Raw genomic sequence first — 10564 nt, 5'->3', positions numbered from 1 at the left:
TGGGGAAGGAATTGGCACAATAGTGGAGAAAGAGCCGGTGGCCAGAGGCTTTTAGGCAAAGCTCACTGGCCTGAAATAGGATAGTCTTAATTACCGATATCTTGGTGTCATCAGCCCTGGAGGGGGGGCAGAGAACTTAGGGAGGTTTAGGTCAAATTAATCTTATAGTTCCAGAGAAGACGTTTCTGATGTGGTTAATAGGATGTGAGCAGAGTTGAACAGAGATCTCACCCAAAGGTTAAGGTAGTCAAGGGGAACATTGATACAATACTGAGGCAGCAACGCCCAGCTTGATTCATCCTGTCTTTGTCATCCTCGAGCCATCCATATTCCCATAGGAAAAGCCAGTGCTTTCAGCTGAAGCACTTCAGGCCCTCGAAGAGTAACCTAGGCAACTGCTATCATTATACCCCTATGTCTCAGGGGTTGTATGCCACAAAGCCAGTGAGAGGATAATAATATATCAGTCAGGTGTATAACCTTCAAAATTAGCTACTAACTAAAAACAAGCAAGCTAAAGAGTCAACCACTTAGGTTTTCCCATGGTTATAAACCAAATAGAAAATCTAGGACTGAAATATGCAATAATCAACTTTAAAAGGTTCACCAATAGAATGAACATGACAGAGGAAAGAATCAGTCGCCCGGCCGGGTGATGGGACAGTAGAAATTATTCAGGCTGAATGACAGAGGAGAAATAGACCAGAGGGAAAAAATCAATTAAACGGACCCAGGGCCTGCAGAACCCATAACAAAAGATCCAGCACGTGCATCTTCAGAGTGCTGAGGGAGGGGATGGCTGAGAGGGTACCCTAAGTTGCAACCAAAACTGCCCTGAATTTGGCAAGAGCTCTAGATTACAGATGAAAGAAGTTGAGCAAAATCCAAACAGAATAAACCTAAAGAAACACATACCAAGGCACATATTATCCAAGTTTCAAAAACTAGAAACAAGAGAGAGATTGAAAGCAGCTAGAGCAATAAGAGAGAACGTGAGGACATTGTCAATGAAAGAAAATAAAGATAATTTGTGCCTAGCAGATTTGTGAAGAGGAAGAGCTAAATAAAGCTCTATAAACAGGATGGAAACAAAGAGGGGACCTCGGAATAGAATGAGAAAAGAAAGACTGATGTAAGCAAAATTTCAAAATCATGTCATTGGTGGGTTGGGTTTTGTTGTTTTTTTTTTTTTTTTTTTTTTTTGGACTGAGCTTTAGTGAAAAGAATTTGATTCACAATCCTCCAAAACGTTAGTTATATTCACCACACATGAGTTGCAGTAGCTATTCTGACTCTCATCTAATTTTCTCGTCTACAGCACAGGAGTGGGAACCTCACCTGATATGCAAGGGACAAACACAGGAATCTAAAGATGTTCATCACCATATGCTTAGGTAATTGTAAGTGAAAACAATGACAAGAGGTCATTATACACCTATTAGGATGTCCAGCATCCTAAATCTGACTCTATCAAATGCTGGTGAAGATGTGGGTCAAGAGGGACTATCAGTCAGTTCTGACAAGAATGCAAGATGGCTGTAGTGGCTATTCCTGGTTGCCAACTTGACTATATCTGGAATGAACTACAATCCAGAATTGGAGGCTCACAAGTGATCCTAATCTGGAGGCTGAGAGATAGAAGTTTCTGACCTGGATCTTGGCATGGAGATCTTGAGGCATAGTGGCTATGAATTCCAGAAGATTAAGACAGGGAGACTCTGAGTTCAAGGTCATCTGAGATTAAAGGCATAGTGGCACACACCTTTAATCTGAGCTACACTTTCTGTTGGAGACCTACATAAGGACATTGGAAGAAGGAAGACTCTCTCTCTCTCTCTTTCTCTCTCTCTCTCTCTCTCTCTCTCTCTCTCTCTCTCTCTCTCTCTCTCTCTCTCTCTCTCTCCTTCACCTGCTTGCCTTATGGGACTGAACAACTGCTAGATCCTTGGACTTCCATTCACAGCTGCTGCTGACCATTGTTGGGAGTTGGACTACAGACTGTAAGTCATCAACAAATTCCTTTACTATATAGAGACTACCCGTAAGTTCTGTGACTCTAGAGAACCCTGACTAATACAATGGCATAGCCACTTTTGAAGAGTTTGGCCACTCCATAAAAAGCTAAATATATTCTTACTATACATATGTATGATCCTTTGTAGTTAGCCAGATGCATTGACAAGTTAAATACATGCAAAACACTACATATATCTATTCATAATTACCAAAGTTCAAAAGCAGCCATGAGGCCCAAGATGAATAGACAGGATCTATTCATCATCCATACAATAGAAAAGTATTCTACATGAGAAAGAAATGAGTTATCAACAATGTAGACTCAGCACTAATCTACGCGGTTCTAAATCTATGACATTCTTTAAAAAAAAAAAAAAAAACTGGATACTGTAAAAGACCAGTAGTTGTCTGGGGTGGAGTCAAAAAGGAGGGATGAATAAGTGAAGCACCAAAGACCAAGGTAGCTCAACTACACAGCACTGTAATTGAAGTGCATGGCACTGTCTGTTCCTCAAGTCCCATAGAGTGGAGAGAACGAAGAGAAAGGCCTAGGGAGTCGTGGGCTGTGGGTGATACTGATAGCAATGTGGTTCCATCGGGGTTTTTTTGGTTTTTGTTTGTTTGTTTTTGTTTGTTTTGGGGGGTTTTTTTTTGGTTTTTGGTTTTGTTTTTTGGGTTTTTTTTTTTTTTTTTTTTGAGACAGGGTTTCTCTATTTAGCCCAGGCTGGCCTCAAACTCGGAAATCCTCCTGCCTCTGCCTTCCAAGTGCTGAAATTAAAGGCATTCGTCACCACTGCCTGGCCTAATACTCTGGTTTTGGTGGAGTTTTGTTGTTGTTGTTGTTGTTGTTTTGTTGTTGTTGTTGTTTTCTTCTGAGACAGGATTTCTCCGTGTAGCCCTGGCTGTCCTGGAACTTACTCTGTACACCAGGCTGGCCTCAAACTCAGAAATTCACCTGCCTCTGCCTCCCAAGTGCTAAGATTAAAGGCATGCTCCACCACTGCCTGGTAGTTCCATCATTTTTAACAAATGTGCTACTCTAATAAGGGAATGAAAAGCCCCCTCGACTGGGGTTGGGGCAGAAGACCTAACTGAACTCTCTGCTTTAGCTCAATTTTTCTGGGACCCTAAAATTTTTCTAAAAATCATCTATGTTCAGAAAGATTATCAGACACCACCACCATCCCCCAAAAAGTGATTTCCTATTGTTTGATACTACAGGCTTGGCCAGCTCAGTCAGTACCCTTCTGCCGAAGCTATCTTCCTCCAGTTATAAAAGAAGGCACAACATTCCTAGAAATATACAGACTCTAGCTTATGAAAATAATGGGAAAAATATGTTATGTGTCTCAGGAACAGCAACTTTTGACCTATAATACTAAAATATCAGAGTCTTGAACTCGAGTCCCATGTTGGGTGCCATTTATAGGCTTAGATTTTTTTTTTCCAAAACCTACTTTTAATAAAGGTTTGTTCCTAAATGCTTTAATGTCCCTTCTAACCCATCACCCACCAGAGATAGTGAAAAGGAAAGGTTGATAGAGCAAAGTAGGTTGTACACCTGTTTAAATATCTCTTTGGAGCACATCTAATCTGTGTTGTCAGGATATTAGCAGTTGAGTTCACATGAACGGTGGCAGCAGCTCAATCCACTCACAAACACCATTCACAAATCAACAACAGCAAGGGCTCACAAACACAATTCTCAAATCAACAACAGCAGGACTAGCAAACACTGTTCATGGATTAACAACAATAAGTTGATCCAGAAAAAAATGCAAGGCTCTGCTAGTCAGCCTGAGTCTATGGAAACAGCAAGAAGCTGCCGGAGCACCACCAGAAGTTTTTTGGTGTGTTTCTATTAAGTCACAACAAATGATGACCAACAAAGAGTGGTAACCCATACCAATACCACCCAGCATCAGCAAACCCCAATGAAAACCAGCAATGAATGGCAAGGCCTACCAATACCATCCAGCACTGTCACCATCCATTGGGGTATATGTATATCCTTTACAAACATCACATGTTCTCTCAAGCATCCACTCTAGAAAAAAACATCACATGCCCCTTTTTCAGGCTGCCTCCAGAAAAACATTGTGGGTCTGTTTTTAGCAAAACATCCTCCCACATGTCTGCTTCAGCAAAAACATCCTCTCATACAACAGTTTCCAGAAAAACATCACATAAGACATCTGAGTCTCCAAAGAAACCAGAAATTTCCAATTCACCTATAATACTAAAAAAAAGAAAACCCTACAAAGATTACAGGAGGAACACATTAGTAAAGGTAGATCACAATGTATCTATATAACATTGTAGTTTATGCTTTATTCATAAAAGTCAGAGCTGTAGGAAGAGGGAGTCCCTCTATCACACAGGTACACACACACACACACACACACACACACACAGCTGAGGGGCTAGGAAACGTGTCTGTAATATTAGAACTCAGAAGAGTGAGGCAAGAGGATTTTGAACCTCAAGACAGCTTGGACTACATAGCAAGATCTTGTTTTGTTTTGTTTTGTTTTGTTTTGTTTTTTAAAAACAAAACCAAAAAAGGTTAAGTGTGCTTGGTTTTGACATTGGTGTCTAGAGAAATGTCATAGATGTATCAAAAGCATGTCCTTTGAAAAACTAAGAAAATAATAAGCCATTAAAAAACTTAGAGCAAGGAAAGAACTGTAGAAAAAAAAAGAGGAAGAAATGACCACAGAAAAATTTTAAAGCCTTTTGTCTTAAATGTGAGACTATATCCTTAGCTCAACTTTATCGTCCCAGGTCGAGTAGCCTAGGAAATGCACTCTGACACTACTGGCAAGTGTGTCCGGACCAACATCTGCCAGGCAAACAAGAGAAGAGTTGGGCAAAGAGAAGCTCAGCTACAAGGAAATAACAGCAAAGGTTACGGGGAATGGCAGCGTCTGGATAACCTGTCCTTAGGCCATAGGTCACCAAGCCATGCAGAGACATAAGCAGAACACTGCGCACAGAAATGCTGAAGAGTGAGCTAGGCGCCATGCCTGCTTGAGGACTGTGACTATCTCTACAGCATGCAGACAGGAATGGATACGTGCTGACTAAAGGGACTGGCTGTTATCAAGACAGCTGGCTGATTGCTAAACAGCCCTCTCCTCCTCACCATGGTCAAGCAGCTGAGCTACAGTTCCCAGCTTCCTTTGCAGTTAAAATGTCCATGGTATTAGTATTAGCTAGTGGACTGTAAAAAAACAAAAAACAAAAACAAACAACCAAACAAAAAAAACGGTAAGTGCTATTCCCAGGCCTTCCTTTTGAAAGCCTCCCAGGTACCAACCTCTAACTCTGGTCCTTCCTAATTTGGTGTGACCATTCTTGGACAGCTGGGCATGTCACTGGTCACCTGTAGCCCCAGCACCTGGCAGGCAGAAACAGGGAGATTCCTTGGACTTACTGGTCAGCCAGAAGCCAAACTGGTGAGCTCTGAGTTCAGTGTGAGATCCAGTATCAAAAAGCCTCTGGAGGTCTTGTGTTGAGAACAACAGAGGCACCAGATGGAGATAACCTGGGTCTCTAATTCAAAAATGATCACCCCAAACCCAATGGTGTTACCAGAAGCTTGCCACTACCTAAACCTTCATTTCCTCACATCCACAATCCCTTCTCTGAAACTCTTGGGGCCAAATATAATTTACTATTCAGAAATTCGGGGACTTCCATACAGCAATACAGTAGATGTAACTTATTTCTGTGCATATTAGTTACATACCACCCCTAGAGGGGTTTGGAGCAGCACCCCAAAATCAAACATGCTAATATTCCTTCTAGAGTAATATTACTCTAGAGTCTCACCACTACAAACAGCCTCAACAGCGGGTCAGGGGAGGCATTACCACAGATGAATTTTGAAATCAAAATCAATTGACTTAAAATATACATAGCTTTGGTGTTCAGAGCAGTGTTGGGACATGCTGGTCACTATACCAAGAGCATTCTCAGAGGTTGGTGTGGTTGAATGTTCACAGCCCACTACCTTATGAGTGGCTAACTAAACATTCACAACACTAGATTATGAATGGCTGGCTGAATGTTCGCAGCCTGCTAGCTTATGAATGGCAGCAGAAGTAAGGAGAAGTCGCTCAACTCTGTGCCAATGTACACTGGCAGTCTCTCCAGCAGTCCACCCTTCTGGTTCCGAGTCAGGTTCTACCAGTGCAGTAGCATTTCCTCTTCAGTAGAAACGTTCCCTCCTGAAAGGAGGAAAGAAGCCAGGGCATCTCACCAGCATCTGCAAGCTCAGCTTCGATATTCACAAGTCCAGTCCCCCAAGTCATGTAAGCAGTACAACTGAGGGGAAGCAGAGACTCTCCTGCTGGCTGAAATGCCTCCAACTTTGCAGGGAGTTTCAGGGGCACAGTCTTTATGCTGGGGTGGGCTTTTGGTAACAAAGCTGCCTTTGAATCACCCATCGTAATCGGCACTCCTACTGGAGCTCCTAAAAGTAACTCCAGTAAACTCACTGGTTCAAAGGTAGACTCCAGTGGAGTTGTTTCTTCTGTCTGTGGCCAGTGCTCTATCTGGGGTGAGTGGACATTTGTTCACTCCTCCCCAGGAAAAAAACCCATGATAGTGACTATAGAATTAAACTCTAATGAAAGGATTATCCCACCAAGAGCTCCGTGTAGCTTTCCAATCTTCTTCCACTTTCTAAATTGCTGTTTCTGGAGAGACTTAAAAGAAATGTCTATTCACTCCAAATAAGGAGAAAGTGAACATGTCAAAGTAATACCCCCCCACCCCACCCCCCACCCCACCCCCCCACCCCCCCCCGCTGACGACTAAGTGACTTCCAGGGATATGAGTAACATGGTCAGCTGAACTACTAAGAAGGTCCATCCAGTCGATTTTGTACCTCTTAACACAATTTAGATTATTAGAGATGGAAATGGTGATGGGGCTCTTTGGGAGTGCCTTCCGATGCTTTCTCCTTTCCAACCAAAACCAGCTAGGTAGGCAGTGCATGCCTGCAGTCCCAGAGATTAGGAGGTAGAAGCAAAAGGCTCAAGAATTCACAGTTGTCCAAGTGAGTTTAAAAACTACATGAGAACCTAGCTCAAGGGAAAAGCGAACTCCCTCCACATAATAGGCTCTGCATGCCCTTGGCATTTCTCTTGTCTACATTAGAGTCTATTGACCTGTCAACAGCCACTTTGTCAACTCTCTATTGCCTTAGCAAAGGTCTGAGATAATCTACTGAAGGAGAAAGGCCAGGGGCAAGGAAGCTTAGTCACTTAGTCGGTAAGTGTCACTAGGACAGGAGCTTATGCAGGCCCCAGGTCCATGGGAACAGATGGCCCGCACAGCACAGCCCAGGTCTACCTCGGGCCTGGCACTCTGGCATGTAGTCCTGCTGTGGTCTGAAAGTTGTCACTGCTGTGTCTTCTTTTGCACTTACTTCCCCTCCCCACAGTGGTATGGATGGAGAGAAAATGCTTCAAGGTGACCCACCAACAAAGGAAAGGCATCCTCTGAGTGGCTATTGTCCCTGTGAACAGCCTCTTCCTCCAGAGCCAGTCACATTACAACCCACCAAAAAAGGAGAAAAATACCAACTGCTGAGGGAGGTGGAAGAAGGGGTTGGAAGAACTGGGGTCATGTCTTAGACCATGAAAATTAAAACAGAGGCTTCCTCATCCTTATGGACTAGAAGCCACAGCCAGGAGGCACGGGCTCGCTCTCTCTCTCTCTCTCCTCTCTGACAGAGCCAGCTCCAGTATATCCCAGAGTCTCCATTCCCCCTCCTTCTATCCACCGTCTCTAAATTTAGAACTTCATCTGTCCTTTTCTTGTAGGTTGAGAGTATTTTAAGTACTCTCAGAATGTTGTGAGAGAGGAAACAGCACTGAAAAACTCCAGCACTAAAGAGATAGATAAAACAGCTCCCTCCCCTGCTGATGCCAGGGGCTTACCCATCAGTCAAATGCCTACCTCCTTTCCCATGCCTTCTTCCCTCCTAGGAAGCAGCTGGAGAGAGAGCACTGCTGCTGAGGGGAGTGAATTCAGGAAATTGGTAGCCACGTTGGGCGCTAGTCCATCCTCAACGGTATATTTTCAGACACCCCCAGGAAACACCCAGGGGTTTGAAGGATCTCAGGAATTCTCACACAGCCTAGAAGAACCCCACAATGTGACTGGTCTTGGGAGTTTTAGTGAATCCACTTAGGAGAGTCCTTGAAAAGCTGAAATCTGAAAAGAGCCTGACATCTTCCACAGCTCCTCAAAGAATGGAAGCAGACATGTTCTTGACCCTTCCCAAAAAAGCCCCTGAGGGGAGGGATGATGGGTGGATAATTCTAAGAGAGCCCAAAAGCTGCACACCTCCACTGAGCAACTTGCAGCCAACCTCCCTGGCAACACTGAGACAGGGTTCCAGGGTTCTGGTTTGGTAACATGAAGAAAGACACAGTGACACTTGAGCCGGCAGTTGACACGCTTGCCTCCACAGTGTGGCTTCCCAGTAGTTCGGCACTTGCTTCATCATGGATTAAGCTAATTAATTTTCCTGGCCAAGAGTGGACTTAAGAGGGACAGAGCCTCCCACTGCAGGAGGGGAAAATGAGTGAGGCCGAGGGAAATCTGTTTGCTACGTCTAATTAAATTGAGACTGGTTGAGCTTGAAATCCAGCCAATCCTGAGGTCCTAGGGCTTTGCCCGGTTCTGCAAGGGAGGTTAAAGAATGTTCTAGGAGATCTTGAGCAAGAAAAGAAAGACTCATTTGGAGTCTTGCCTGCTGCCCTTTCCCTAGATCATTGAAGTTGGCACCTTGCCTAATTCTATTCTCTCTCATTCTCTCTTTCTCTTTCTCTGTGTGTGTGTGTTTGTGTGTTTGTGTGTTTGTGTGTGTGTGTGTGTGTGTGTGTGTGTGCGTGCGTGCGTGCGTGCTAAGGCAGAGACAGACAGGATATAGAAACAGAAACAAGGAGACTGAGAGAGGCCAGGTAAGAGAGCAACCAAGAGGTCAGGAGCAGGAATTGAAGACATTTGATGGTGCAGAAATTACAAAGGATGAATGAAGATTCCAAGGGAGTCACAGCATAATAAAAGCAAATAAAAATAATGGCAGGGCATGGCTTCTGCTCTTATGAATAGGAAGACTCAGTCTCTGAGATCCAGGATGAGTGAGGACCAGAAGGTTGAAAAGAGGGAGGAGAGGAAGGTTGTTTGCACTGGAAGCCAGATCCACAAATTTCAAAAACTCCTCTACTCTCTTGGGAGTTAAAGCTTCCCATTGTCTCAAGCCTCTGAGCTCCACCTTGGGATTCTGGGGACTACAGGAACAGGTGGAAGGCTGTCTCCTATGGTGTTGTCACAGATAGGCAACAGCAGGACATCCAAGCCAACGGCTATAGGAAGACACACTGCTGGGCACCTTCTGGGACACCTTCCACCCCTGGCCTCCCAGGCCAATGGGTCACCAAGGCAGCGCTCCTGTATCCTCACCAGTAAGTCTTCTTGGAGTCTCAAGATTACCCACAACTTTATGCATCTGAGCCCCTGGGGTGTGCCTGGCCCTACACAAGTTGCAGGGTATACAGAGAATCTATTTGATAGAGATAGGTGTGCTATAGCCTCATGGGACATGCTGTCATGGAGGTGTGGCCATGGGGTATGTGAACACTGAAGACCTCTTAGAATGGTCTTCAATAATGAGTCGGGCTATTAGGCAGCTAAGAGGAGGAAAACATGACTGACAGAACAATTCACACAAGGACACAGAAGCAAGAAAGAGCAGTGTGACTCCAGAAAGTGCCGGTGGCTTTTGTTCCCTGCATTCAGGTGTGCAGAGATAGTGATGGCAAAGAAGCCATCAAGGAAGAGGAGCTAAGAGGCTGCCAGAGCATCTGCTATTGACCAAACCAGTGACAGGAAGGAGAATGGCATAGGTGGAATTGTGCATTAGAAAGGCCACTAAGACTCAGAGTTAACGATGGACTGAAATGGGCCAAGACAGAGGAGCTGGAGACAGGTAGGGGGCTCTCAGTGAAGAATGCAAATCCGAGTGGCATCAGCTGCAGCGGCAGCCTGGCACGTCTAAGAAAACTGAAGAAGCAATGACAAGGTGTGGTCACCATTTGAACATGGGCATGGGTGAGAGGAGTCTAGACCAACTGCCTGCTTTCTGGATGAGGACACTGCACAGGAAGCATAAGCAGAGGTAACCATGACAACAGAGTTTGAGCAAAAGCTAAGTCTGAGGCATAGGTTGCCCAGGTCTTCATACCAACAGATAGGGGGGAAGGACCAGAAAGGAAGTGCCTGGGTGAAAGACATACATGTGGCGCCATCAGCAGACAGCTGAGAGTTGGAACTGTGAGCTGGGTCCAGGGCATCTGATGGAAGCTGGAGAGGTGAACGGAGCATCAGCGGACTAGGCAGTCCCAGCTCCACCCCATGGTGCTATAAAGGACCACAGAGAACTAGGAAACGCTAATGTTCTAAATCACTTGCCCTTCAGAAAGGAACTGAGGTGTGTGTGGTTCGCTGTATGGCCTAGAGCAGGGACAGT

This window comes from Mus caroli, unplaced genomic scaffold, assembly GCF_978045245.1.
Source record: "Mus caroli unplaced genomic scaffold, Mus_caroli_1 scaffold_7, whole genome shotgun sequence".
Taxonomy (NCBI): Eukaryota; Metazoa; Chordata; class Mammalia; order Rodentia; family Muridae; genus Mus; species Mus caroli.
The sequence above is the reverse complement of the archived record's forward strand: the minus strand, read 5'-3'. Positions refer to the sequence as shown.